The 13,843-nt window shown below is 34.1% G+C and overlaps 1 long non-coding RNA gene across 3 annotated transcripts in view; it reads right to left on the bottom strand.

Annotated features, from left to right (window-relative positions):
* Positions 1-13,843, bottom strand: part of LOC128234699 (uncharacterized) — a 53,097-nt gene that overhangs the window by 24,172 nt on the left and 15,082 nt on the right. For all 3 annotated transcript variants that reach the window (XR_008261004.1, XR_008261002.1, XR_008261003.1), the window contains exons 2-3: positions 7,311-7,494; positions 1,786-2,001 (exon numbers count right to left, since the gene is read on the bottom strand). This is a non-coding gene — a long non-coding RNA (uncharacterized LOC128234699). The remainder of the gene's footprint in view (positions 1-1,785; positions 2,002-7,310; positions 7,495-13,843) is intronic.

Raw genomic sequence — 13,843 nt, 5'->3', positions numbered from 1 at the left:
ATTTGACAGTTATTGATTGTGAATATCATGCATTCTTTCATTGTCCTAAATTCGATATTATTTGTAGACAATATTTTTTGAACTGATATTTATCAAATAATTTAAATGATTTCTACTTTTGAATTTCTGCTGAAAATGATAATTAAAATCTAAGTTAACTATGTATGAATATACCATCTGTCAAACATGATAAATATGTAAATCTTATGCTGCAACTTTAGCTGTGGCCTTTGTTTACTTGTAGTATGAAGCAATTTTTGTATCAAATTGTTACCTAATATTTGTTCACTTTTATTTTGATATTAATTAATGTTTTTGTCCCATAATTCAGATGTACATATTGTCTCTTTTGTTGTTAAGATGTAAATTTTAACATGATATGAAATATATAATATTTGGTATGAAAAAGATTGTCAATTGACAGGGCATTCATTTATATTCTTTATATTATTGTACCTTTAAATCATATGCAATATTTCATACAATTTTATGGCCTTTTACATCTGAAGGGTTTCATAATGGTTCTTCATTTTTAAACAAACAGTTATTTTGTGTATACATTTTTTCTATGATTTTAGCACCTTTTATATTTTATGTTCTAGATAATCTTTATGCAACAGGCTTAGCTAGACAAGTTTGGATAGTTAAGCCTGAGTGAGACATTTAAAAGATTCCTGTTACCGTATTTTTAACTTTTTAAAACAACAACTGAACAATTATAGTTGGATATAAAAGCTTAGGGTCACGTTTATTCAAGACTTCAAACTGTCCATTACATTTATGTGTTACCAAAGTAAGGACATTTAATTTGTGTTACAAATATATAAAGTAAATTTTCTTAAGGCCTAGTTTAAGGAATGTTTGGCATGATAATCCCCTGCTGTGCATGCATCTCCTGCTTATTGCACTGGTGTCACAGAAGGGGCCAATCTCCTGTGTATTTGTTTATTGGCTCAGGGCCATTTAGGTTCCATTTCATAATAAAACTTCCAAAACTGCACAGTAGGAAACTCAGATCGGAGATCTGATAAGAGGGATCAAGGCAAGTAGATTAAGATCAATTAACAGATGTTGTGTACAGTACACAGTTGTTTTTTTGGGGGGTGGGGGTGGATCACTTATAGAAGGCATAAACTGAGGCCTTTAAGACATTTGATTTGTGTTACAAATATATTTTATTAGGAACAGTTTAAATAAGGCATTAAATTTGTGTAACTTATACAACATAAAACATTTTGAAAAGGACTGTCAATTTTTAAATATAAACACTATTTTCAACATTACATGATCTGTAAAACACACTTTTATTTCCATTTAGAATAATAAAAAAAAAATCAGAATATCGTTTTTTTATAAATTTTATATAAATGTTTGTTCTACTAATGTTAATGTCAGTCATACCCAACCTCCAAGTCATCTTTGAGGAACAAAGGTCAAGGCATTGTCAAGTTATCAATCGGTCAAGCTTTGGTCTACTGACAGACCGACCAACCTACTGACCAACATGAGCAAAGTGCTCAATGTACCTCCTCCTCTTCGAAGGGGGGCATAATGATGTAGATTTCCTCCAGGCTCCCCATCAACCATGTACATGGCTGAGATGGCTCTTGTGGTGTGGTGTTCGCTTCTCGCAAATGAAGTCGCACATTATTTTAGCCTCAACCTTGTTTCTACCAAAGAAACAGCTTTGAGCGTGATTCATTTCAGCTAATATACAGCCAGTTTCACAATCTAGCTAAACTAATCTCTTCAAAGTTAAACTAACTATCAACAATGCACTAGTACCTTTGGATTTAGTATTCCTGATGGCCCCCTTCCACCCCACTTTGCACCAATGTCTGAATGGTTTTTGAAAAGCACACACTATTGGTTGCACTTTGTGAAGGTATCCAGGTTCAAGAGCCCCATGTAGCTCACCAGAACTACTGCGCATCTGCAGGTGCACTTCCAGTCAACAAGACACCACCATCTGCCTCCTCCATTCCAAATCTGACTGAAATTCTAAATTTTTAGATTTGTCTTATTTTCAGGTTGAGATCAGTTTACTTTCAGTGACAAAATGGTAAAGATTATAATCAACGTATATGTTGAGTTAAGGGTCTTCCACAGTGCAAAAGTGGGTGGGGGAAGGTAAAATATTATAATGTTTAAAAAGTTCATGTTTTATTTAGTTTTGAGGAACGATCTTTTTTGTTAGTAAATCATACATTCTTGGTGACATGCTTTGGGGTACTTAGGAGTTGACCAAATTTTACAAAAACAGATTTTTTATCAAAAAGGATTCACATTTTTTTGGAAAAGTCTGTTGACATTATGTCTTGAGAGTTCTTAATGATATCTTTTCAAATAAGAAAGTTATTCACTAAAATAATAAAAAATAGTGGATAAAACTCATTTCCTGGTTACAAAAATGCAAATATCTTTTTTTAAATAGCTGCAAACACCACAAAGCCTCAAGACATTGTTGAATTGGGTAGTTCTAACAATTTTGACACATAAACATATCCAATTTGTATTAAGACATTTCCGGAAAAATATTAATGATTTTTGATTGGAAATCTGATAAAATCTTCTTCATAAAAATTGCTCAACACCTAATGAATTATGCTTGCTAAATATTGAACCTGACAAAACTAAATAAAAATTGAATTTTTTAAACATTTTTTGTTTTGGTCCTTCAAACAAGGTTTGCACTGTGGAAGGCCTTTAATTTGGCCCTAGGCTTCAGGCATCAATTCTGCCATTCACATCACAGAAAGTACTCAAACCGTATCAAATATAATTTCTAATTTTTTTTAATTTTATTTTTCTGTTTTGACATTTATGATCAAAACAAAACACCAGAAGCCAATATGGTCCTATATCGTTCACCCGATTGGACAAAGGGTTATAAAGTTAATGATCAGACAACATACTGGATGCAGCCCACATGTATACTGCAGGTGAAACTATAATACGTCCTGTGTATTCAACAGGAATTTAAAAACATGATAAATATTTATTTGTCTAAAAAGTTACCAAGGGCCATAATTCTTACAATATTTAAGTAGGAGTTATATAACTTGTCACATTGTTACTGAGATTTTTTTCAACAGACATGAAACTTGTTATATCTATAAGTTGATTTATCTTTAATGATTGTAAAACAATAAAATAATTATAAAAAAAGATAAAAATGTATCTATTATAATAATTTTGATAAAATGGTCCCATCAGGGATATTTCTGTAAAAAAATATTGAAAATCGCTCCAATGGTTTCTGAAGAGAAGATTTTCAATGTTTGCTATATAGACATATAGTGAAAACTAGCCCCGCCCATGGTGACCATGTTTTTTTTATGAATCCTACTGGGGTCAAGGAATTTGATACAGGGTCATCTTAAAAACGTTTATGTGAAATTATTTGGAAATTGAGCCAATGCCATTTCTGAAGAAAAGGTTTTCAAAGTTTGCTATATAGACATATAGTGGAAACTATAGCCCCACCCCTAGCATATTTTTTTAATAAGCAACATGGGGTAAAGGAATTTGAAAGAGGGTCACCTAAATTAGAAACATTTCTGTGAAATTATTTTAAAATCAGGCGAATAGCTTCTGATGAGAAGAATAATAGACATAAAAGTGAAAAGTAGCCCCAACCCTGGTGGTCCCCTGTGAAATTACTTTGAAATCAGGCCATCTGATTCTCAGGAGAAGATTTTCAAAGTATTATAAATAGACCTATAGTGAAAAGTAGTCCCGCCCTTTTTCATGTTTTTTTTTTAACAAATCAACATGGGGTAGGAATTTGAAAACATGAGGGACATTTCTGTGATTTTTTTTAGAATTATAAGTGCCAGCAGATTCTGAGGGGAAGATTTTTCAAGTATTCCATATTGACATAATTTAAGTGAAAAGTAGCCTCGCCCCTAGTGGCCATGTTTTCTTGTGAGTCAACATTGGGTAAAGAAATTTTAAACAGGGTTTAAGTAAGGTTGAAATCAGGCCAGTGGATTCTGAGATTTCCTTTCGGTTGCCCAAGGAACATTCCTGTGAAGTTTGATTGAAATTGTTCAAGTGGTCTAGGAGGAGAAGTTGTTTTAAGGTAAATATCGATGATGTAATGATGACGGGCAACTCTATCACAATAGCTTACGCTGAGCACTTAATGCTCAGGTTAGCTAAAATGCATATGATTTGTGTACAGATAAACAAATATATTAGCCTTTATATAATTATGTGTTTTTCCAATTAATATCTATGAGGCCACAAATTCCCCCAGTTAAAAAAGGGCCAAAATATCACTAATATGTTTTGATCTGTATACATAGCAAATGCTTTTTTTACCATTCAAGTTAAATGAGTTTAATATAATAATTCATTAGAATAAAATAAAAACGTTGTTTGCATTAACAAGTGTCCCCCTTTAAAGATTGCCATATGTAATGACGGCCCAAAGTTAGTATTGGGTACAAAATCAATACCCAATATACAATTATATTAACTGAAACGCTGTAATTGATCAGGTAGTTCAATAAAATCACAAAATAATCACATGTTATAATTATTTATCATTACCCAGTATATATTGCATGTTGTATTTGAAACTAATGTACAGACGAGTATTTGAAATTTCACTTGGCATGGTAAAACAGCCTAGGCATCCAGTGTACAATTATGTAAATTTGTATGCCTGATGACCCATAATAATTTGGTATCATTAATTTTGAAAGCATTAAATGGGTAGAAAAACAACTTGTAAATGAAATACAATAAATTATGTTGACCTTGAAGGATTGCAAAACAGGTAATTTCATGTCTGATTTCAGTTGAAATAAGGAACAAAACAATAAACTGCAAATTGAATATTTTTTTTCTATAAGGAAGTTTTGGTCAATTATTTCACAAAGTAGTAATTAATCAGCAATACCATGTAAGTTGATTTAAACATGAGGAATTCTAGGAGGAATTTTGTACTGATGAAGGATTAAAATCACTGCAGTATGACTGTTGGAAATCTCTCCTAGGAATGTAAGTACTCCTAGGATTCTTGTTAAAATGACCCCTTAAATGCTTAATGGAATGAAACTGCAGTATAAACAGTATGGCATATTGAATCCTTTATATAATACATTGGGAGGAAATCTTAAAATTAGGAATTTCAAATAAAAAGTAACGTACGTAGGGTTTATTAGGATTCTTTTACTTTTTTCGTGATTTTAGTAAAGCTAAAAAGCAGGGATTTTTTTTTAGGAATTTTAGTAAAGTTTTAAAACAAGAGGCCCAAAAGGGCCTATGCTCTACTGGCATGGCTTTTGTGGTCATATCAATCTAGAGCATGTATGTATGGATAAAAGGCAACAGACATATACTTTATGTTTTGTGTTTGGGTTACCTGAAAACGTTGCACGTTCAACATCTGAGCCCAGAAAGTATTGTAAGCAGATTAGTTGCATGAACTATTTTAATATGTGCCAAGTAAAAGTCATCTGACAAAAAAAAAATGCTTTCAAAACTGTACTCATAGTAAAAATTTCTGTAGTTTTAAAAGTTAAAAAAAGTTGGTCAAAAGGTCAAAGTCAAGGGCATCTTAGGACAACATTGATCAATTTGAACAAACATTCACAATCAATTGTGCTGAGATGGATGCACGAACACACAAAAAGATTTTCAAACCTTTTCAGATTTATGTTTACCAAACCTGTGAACCCTGGGTGTGGCCAGTAATGACACCAGGTGCATAACTTAAACATTCACAACCAATTTTGTTAAGATGAATGCCTTTGGCCAGTAGATCTAAAAAATTTAGGGTTGCTGGTAAGCCTAATATTTTAATTGCAGAATATGCAGTGAGCATATCAGTTTCTACCAGTGGAATAGGTACACTTTTAGCTTAAGATGCTTCTGTCATATTGCACCTCGTGAGCTAAAATCACTTAAAGAACAAAATAATTTATTATTATGACATGAACAAACATATTATATTGTCCCACGAAATCAACCCTACGTCTGTGTGAAATCTGTGTAAAAACAGACAAGATAGGCATAAATAAGACAGGCAGACATCAGGCAGAAAGACATTGGACAGACATCTAGTAAAACATCAGACAGACATGCAGGATCTGACAAACATACATCAGACAGACTTCAAAAAGACAGACAGGCAGACACCAGTCAGACAGGTGGACACAAGACAGACAGACGGTTATCAAACAAACAGACAGACACCAGACAAACAGGCAGACACCAGACAGACAGGCACACATCAGACAGATATGCACACATCAGACAGACAAGCAGACTTCAGATAGACATGCACACATCAGACAGACAGGCACACATCAGACAGACAGGCAGACATCAGGCACACAGCAGACAGACAAGCAGACACCAGACAGACAGGCACACATCAGACAGACAAGCAGACATCAGACAGACAGGCACACATCAGACAGACAAGCAGACATCAGACAGACAAGCAGACATCAGGCAGACAGGCACACATCAGACAGACAAGCAGACACCAGACAGACAGGCACACATCAAACAGATATGCACACATCAGATAGACAGGCACACATCAGATAGACAGGCAGACACCAGAATGACAGGAAGACACCAGACAGACAGGCAGACACCAGACAGACAGGCACACATCAGATAGACAGGCACACATCAGACAGGCAGGCACACATCAGACAGACAGGCACACATCAGATAGACAGGCATACACCAGACACATAAGCAAGCATCAGACAGACAGGCACACATCAGACAGACAATTTAGCAGACAGACAGGCACACATCAGACATCACTCTGCCCATTCTTAATCACTAACTTAAAGGATTTACTTCATGTCATGTAACTTTTACATGGATGTCACAAATGGAAAGTATCTCAATACTTTCCGTACAATGCACTTCAAAAATCGGAGATGGTTAATTAGTTTCAATCATACTAGCATAAAAAATCAGACAAACAAGCAGCATTACTTATAATTATTAAGGCCACAGTTGTGGGACTAGGTATACATGTGTATTGTCCCTGAAAACATATGAACTATTTTGAATATCTTCAAGGGTTTTAGAGATAATGGCCAAGGTTATTACTCCCAACAACATAACCAAAGCTATTACAATACCTTTTCTTCAATAAACATGCAATTATCTCACAGATTGCACATGTTCCTTACATTACTGCATCATTGTCACTGCACTTGATTATGATTCTGATTGAAATGATAAAATTTCATGTCTAGTCTTTTATTCTCTTTTTTTGTAGAAAATCAGTGAAATTCTTAATAAAATATAATCACTACAGTGAACATTACCTAAGTGTGTGAATAACATCATATTTCACCATAAAGTTTTTGAAACCATTGCTGGGAGTTAGAGGGACAAATATCCAGATTTGGAAATGTTTTTTTCTGTCTTGTAGCCCTTTTTGAATGCTGGTCACATGGCAAGGAATATTCAGGGCTCATGAATGGATATTTTGGATCGAACAATGACCACCTGAAATATAGGATATAAAACAACTGACATATTTAAGTTATAATGTATACTGCATGGAGGATATAACATGAGGAGTGGCCATTCAATATGGAATTTATTCAATGTGTTTTCTAAAACCTGGCCCTAAATTGCTCTTGCAGTTTTAGAGCAGAAGATTTTCAAAGATTTTACTATAAACTTAAGTATATAAAAAAACTGGAATCTTCAGGGAGGGGACAGCTTTGACCCAAAGGGCATTGTTGATTAACCACTACATAAGGCTTTATACTAAATATCAAAGGTTTTAGCACTAGGGTTTCAGAGAGGAAGATTTTTAAAATTTAACTTTATATATATATACAAGTATATAAAAAACCTGGAACCCCTGGGGCAAGGCCAGCTTTGACCCCAGGGACATGATTTGAACAGCCTTGGTATTAAAGACCACTTCATGAGACTACACACCAAATATTAAGGGTCTAGGTCTTGAGGTTACAGAGAAGATTTTCAAAGATTTTACTATAATGTAATAATGTAATAATATAGAAAATCTGGGATCCCTAAGGCAGTCATATATAATATTCATTTACAAGTTACCTTTTTTCATGCCTATGCTACATATTTGCCTGTTATTGGTTGTTTTCGGAATCGATAACAACCTTTAATAGTAACTGATTAAAAAACACTGTTGCATATTTCAAACATGTATATCATCAAAATGGCAATGTTTAAAAGAAATAAGCTCATTTTTGTTTAGAAAACTATTCATAAATATACATTTGTTTATTAAATAAAGCACAAATGTACAACAATTGAACCATTTATAAACTTTTAAGTGCCCTTATAGTAAACAAACATTAAATCTTTAAATTTTACATGTACACTATTGATTTTCACACATGTTAAACCTGGCAATTGTCTGTATTAATTTTCACTAGCATTGAAAGAGTGCCAAACCAGTGGTAAACTTTACCTTGTTAGTAGGTTTTAACAACTGACTTGTAATTTAGTCATAACTTAAGTAATTATTAAGTATATTAACTTAGTTTTTATTTGCTTTAGTGGGTCCTGAGGATTATATTACAGAATATGATTTCTGGAAGAACATGTATATGTTTATTAACATAAGTATTTGGTTTAAATGAATTATTTACAGCATATAGCATACAAATACATCAAGCAAAGACATTAATTACATGTTACATAATAAGTAATGCACCAGTCAATTGTACCCCCCCCCCCCCCAGGTCCGGGGGTATACCGGAAATAGCCGGGGAAAAGGGCCGTGTTTTTACCTTTCCAAGTGTCCCCGCAGTGCCGGGTAAATGCCGTGGTTTTGTCTTCGGGCAAAATATAGCGGGGAATGGGCCTCACCTAGGGTCCCTGGGGTGCAGGGGCATTTGGCGGGGATTTTACCATCTGTTTGTCCCCGCAGGCCAGGGATTTTACCCAAGGTTGGCTGGACCGAAAGTCAAAGTCCCCGCTATTCCCCGGACCGAAACGGGGCGGAGGGGCGGAGGGGGAGCCCGTGGTTACAATTGACTGGTGCATATATAAGGATTGAGGAGCTATTTATATCTTTCTTCTTAAAACCAAACATTTATTCTTATTTATGAGGTTTGAATGCTTTAATCTATACAGTATTACATGTTTGTACAAGTCAAGTCCCAGTGTAAAGGCGTAATCATTTTTTGTTTGTTTAAACTAACCCAACTGACTCTATTTTTCCTCCTGACCCTACACATCTTTTGTTGTAGTGTGGATTGTTTTCCTTAATTTCCTCAAAAATGTTCATTTATGAGTGAACATGTTAAAATTTGACCATTTTATATAAATTTTAAACTTTCTACAATAGTGTTATACCCTGATATAGGTAGGTTTGGTACAGAAATGCGGGGGGGGGGGGGAATTCACAATTTTTGAATTGTGTGTTTGTCTATTCAGAGAAAATTGCAGTCATTAAAGGAATTACTCAGGTTTCTCAAACAGGTTTTAATGTTTTTCTTATGAGTACTCATTTTATTTTTAGTAACCTGGAGACTATAATTATGCTTTCATGAGTTTTTAAACCATTGATTCTTGATAGTCCTTTATAACTTGATGATTAGCTCAGCTGATATTACCTAACCATGCTAAGAGTTGTATATATTATTTATTTTCAAATGTTTAATCCCTGAGTTTGAGTTATGGCAAAATTAACCTCACATACTTCATTCACTCCAAATACAATTTTGTATCAAATTACTGCCTAGATTATTATGTCAGATTGGTAAAGTTTGCCCATCTTAAATTTCTTGTCTTGTTGATGTCCCAAGAAGCAGAAAATATTATGAAATTGCTTTATTAATAGCACCATCACACTTTCTGATTTCAGGTTGCCTAGAATTCCTTTGCTAGGCTTGCCTCATGAAATAAAATGGAATATAAATCTCAACATGTCCAAAATGAGTGATCGTAATTTACCACAATATTAACTGCTTTACCATTTGGTCTTATAATCAACTTGGTTTCACTGTGAGTTCCATTTCAGGATAGTATATACCATCTCCATGAAAAGATTCACATTCTGAAGGCGACCAATTTAAGTTGTATATATTATTTACCTTCAAATATTTAATGCATAACACATTTTACACTGTCGGACAGTTTGATGAATAGGTTCCATCCAAGAAAATGTGTGTTTTTTTATTTCCATTTGTTATTGTTGATATTCTAAAATGATCAACTTCAGTTTCCACTGACGAAATTTGCAGGTTCATTTGAAAAATTTCTTTTTGGAAACAAAGCTTACATGTTTTTCACAAATAGGCATTAACATTATTATGATTAGAAAATTGAAAGCATGTATTTCACAAATATTTTGTAAATTTTTCAAAACTGATTACGAAAAAATTATCAGTCTCTGCAAAAATCTAGGTGCAGGCGAATTAATTTTTTTAAGTCCTTTTTTAGCATTCAGAAAAGAGATGCGATATCAAGTCTGATGAACAACTGATCAATTTGTTGTGGCCTAACTATTAAATCAAAAGAAAACAAGAAATGCCGCAATGCGACGAAACCAGGTTTTTAATGATTGACAGAAGAACTTCAGCCTGTGTCTGTTTTTATATTTTTAGTAACAGTGACATTGACCCTAGGGACCCAAAATGCAATCCATTGAAAGGTATCCATAAACTCTTCCTTTATAAATACCAAAGTCCGGTCAGGATATGTTAACCCTAACTTAAGTTATTCAGATTCAACCATTTTTTTATTTTTAGTAACAGTGACCTTGACCTTGAATCTAGGGACCCGAAACGCAATCCCATGAAAGGTATCCATAAACTCTTCCTTTATACCTGGTTTGGTCAAGATATGTGGACCCTGACTAAAGTGATTCAGTTTCAACTATTTTTCTATTTTTAGTAACAGTGACCTTGACCTTGACCCTAGGGACCCCAAATGCAATCCATTGAAAGGTATCCATAAAGTATTCCTTTATACTTAGTTGGGTCAGGATATGTCAACCCTAACTAAAGATATTCAGTTTCAACCGTTTTTCTATTTTTAGTAACAGTGACCTTGACCCTAGGGACCCCAAACGCAATCCCATGAAAGGTCTCCATAAACTCTTCCTATAGACCAAGTTTGGTCAAGATATGTCAAACCTAACAAAAGTTATTCAGTTTCAACCGTTTTTCTATTTTTAGTAACAGTGACCTTGACCTTAATCCTAGGGACCCGAAACGCAATCCCATGAAAAATACCCATAAACTCTTTCCATATACTAAGTTTGGTCAAGATATGTCAACCCTTACTAAAGTTATTACAGTTTTAACCATTTTTCTATTTTTAGTAACAGTGACCTTGACCTTGAACCTAGGGACCCCAAACACAATCCCATGAAAGGTATCCATAAAATCTTCCTATAGACCAAGTTTAGTCAAGATATGTCATCCCTAACAAAAGTTATTCAGTTTCAACCGTTTTTCTATTTTTAGTAACAGTGACCTTGACCTTGACCCTAGGGACCCCAAACAAAATCCCATGAAAGGTATCCATAAAATCTTCCTATAGACCAAGTTTGGTCAAGATATGTCAACCCTAACTTAAGTTATTCAGTTTCAACCGTTTTTCTATTTTTAGGAACAGTGACATTGACCTTGACCCTAGGGACCCCAAACGCAATCCCATGAAAGGTACCTATAAACTCTTTTTATAGACCAAGTTTGGTCAAGATATGTCAACCCTTACTATGTTATTCAGTTTCATAGGTGAGTTTGACGCCGCCCGCCCGAACAATAACATTCGTCATTCTAATAACCGGGTTTCACTATGTGAAAACCTGGTTAAAAATGACACATAGTGAGAGGCATATTGATCTGAGATCCTAACAAAGTTTAAAATGGCTAGTTATTGTATGATAATCACAGATAAGTCAAAGTCAAGCGGTTAAGAACTAATAAGATATTCAAATTGCACATAGTATACGTTAAAGACGTTAAGCACATTTGGTCTACTGGTATCTTAAACAAACACATTATTTACATAGAACAATGACATTTAATTGTATCAACTGATCAATGAATGAGGACTGAATTACTTTGATATAATAGTTGTTAAAGAAATTGATTTATTTCTGGTTTTCAGCATTTCTATTGATATTTGACACTTCAAGACTGGTAACGATCCAGATTTTGAACCCGGCTTCAACATGTCAAGTGTACTGTCAGTACAGTTATTGTAAAGTATATTAAAAAGATAACCTGGAACTTTTTAAATGTAGAAAAAAAAAGATTGCATTTAACTTACTCCAACATCTGTGTCTATCGTATTATAATTTTGATAATGTACTTAACAGTAAACTTCTCTACATTTTTTTTTAAATTTAAATAAATTAGGATTTATTTCATTTACTTTTACAACAATTAATTGACAATTAATTGACAGACAATGAATTAAACGCATAGCAAAGTTATTACAGCATTTCTGTGAAAAAGACCCTATTTTGTCACATAACATAGGTTTTCTATGAACTTGAACAGAATAACTGATGTTCCATCATTGGACCGAGTATTTTGATTAATTTTAACCCCAATTTATTATTTTCAATATTTAAACAGAGAAGATATGGAAGAGTCCATTGAAGCTATAATCTCAAATCTCATTATCTTATTATTTTGCAGGGGCATAGCAAGACTTTACTGAATGTTACGCACAAAACGGGGCAGGTGTGGGAGGGGTGGTTGGGGGTTCGGGGGCCTCCCCTGAGGGAAAAATGGAACTACCATGTTGAGCTCTGAGGATTTACAGGTTTGAGGCCGCCGACTTTGTAATAACCAAGTAATTGATTTAGGCTCAGTAAGCTATCTAGCACAGAGAAGCAATGCTTACTTTAGCTGATCTTCCTCTTTTCTGATTTCGGATCATTTTTTAGCTTTATATAGCCCTCGGCTTTGATGCCATTTTTGGCTATATTTATTTTTTCATTTTTCAAATTGATGTTACACACATGCGTAACGCTGGCTACGCCCCTGTTTTGACTTAACTACCTACATGTACCTCACCAGTGAATATATATATAACATATAATCAAAAACAGCAAAGTCTAAACTCATTTAATTTTAACACATTTTTGCAACAGTTTAAAGCTGCAGATCTCTAACAGAATGACAGTTTTGACTTTCCTTTACTTTTTGTCCCAACCAGCTGATTTTGACATCAATGCCTTAACCTAAATTGAGTCATATAAGATAATCACCATTAAATTAAGCTCTTTAAACATCAATTTTTGATTGTAAATATGAAAAACTGCGATTCCATCTGTTGTAAGCAGCCTTATATCACTGCTTTCCAGATATTAACCCAAAAATTGGCTCATAATCTTAAGACAAACTAGAAGCACCGCAATGTGACGAAACCAGGTTTTTGTTATGGGCAATCAGAAATTATAGCCAATTAATTTGATTTTTCTATTACAAGTAACAGTGACATTGACCGTAGCCCCTCCCCCCTTAAAAGCAATCCCAAGCTAGCTCTTCACATGCTACCTTCAAACCAAGTTTTATCAATATCTGTCAATCCAAACTAAAGTTATTGGGCGGAAACCATTTTTCTTTTTTTAGTAATAGTGACCTTGACTTCAGCCCCTCCCCACTCAAAAGCAATTCCAAGCTAGCTCTTCACATAAGCTACCTACACACTAAGTTTCATCGATATCTATAAATGCTAACTTATGTTATTGGGTAGAAACCATTTTTCTATTTTTAGTAACAGGTGACCTTGACCTTAGCCCCACCCCCTTTAAAAGCAATCCCAAGCTAGCTCTGTACATAAGCTACCTACACACCAAGTTTCATCAATATAGGTCAATGCTAACTAAAGATATTGG

Source organism: Mya arenaria, chromosome 5 (genome assembly GCF_026914265.1).
Source record: "Mya arenaria isolate MELC-2E11 chromosome 5, ASM2691426v1".
NCBI lineage: Eukaryota > Metazoa > Mollusca > Bivalvia > Myida > Myidae > Mya > Mya arenaria.
The sequence above is the reverse complement of the archived record's forward strand: the minus strand, read 5'-3'. Positions and strand labels throughout refer to the sequence as shown.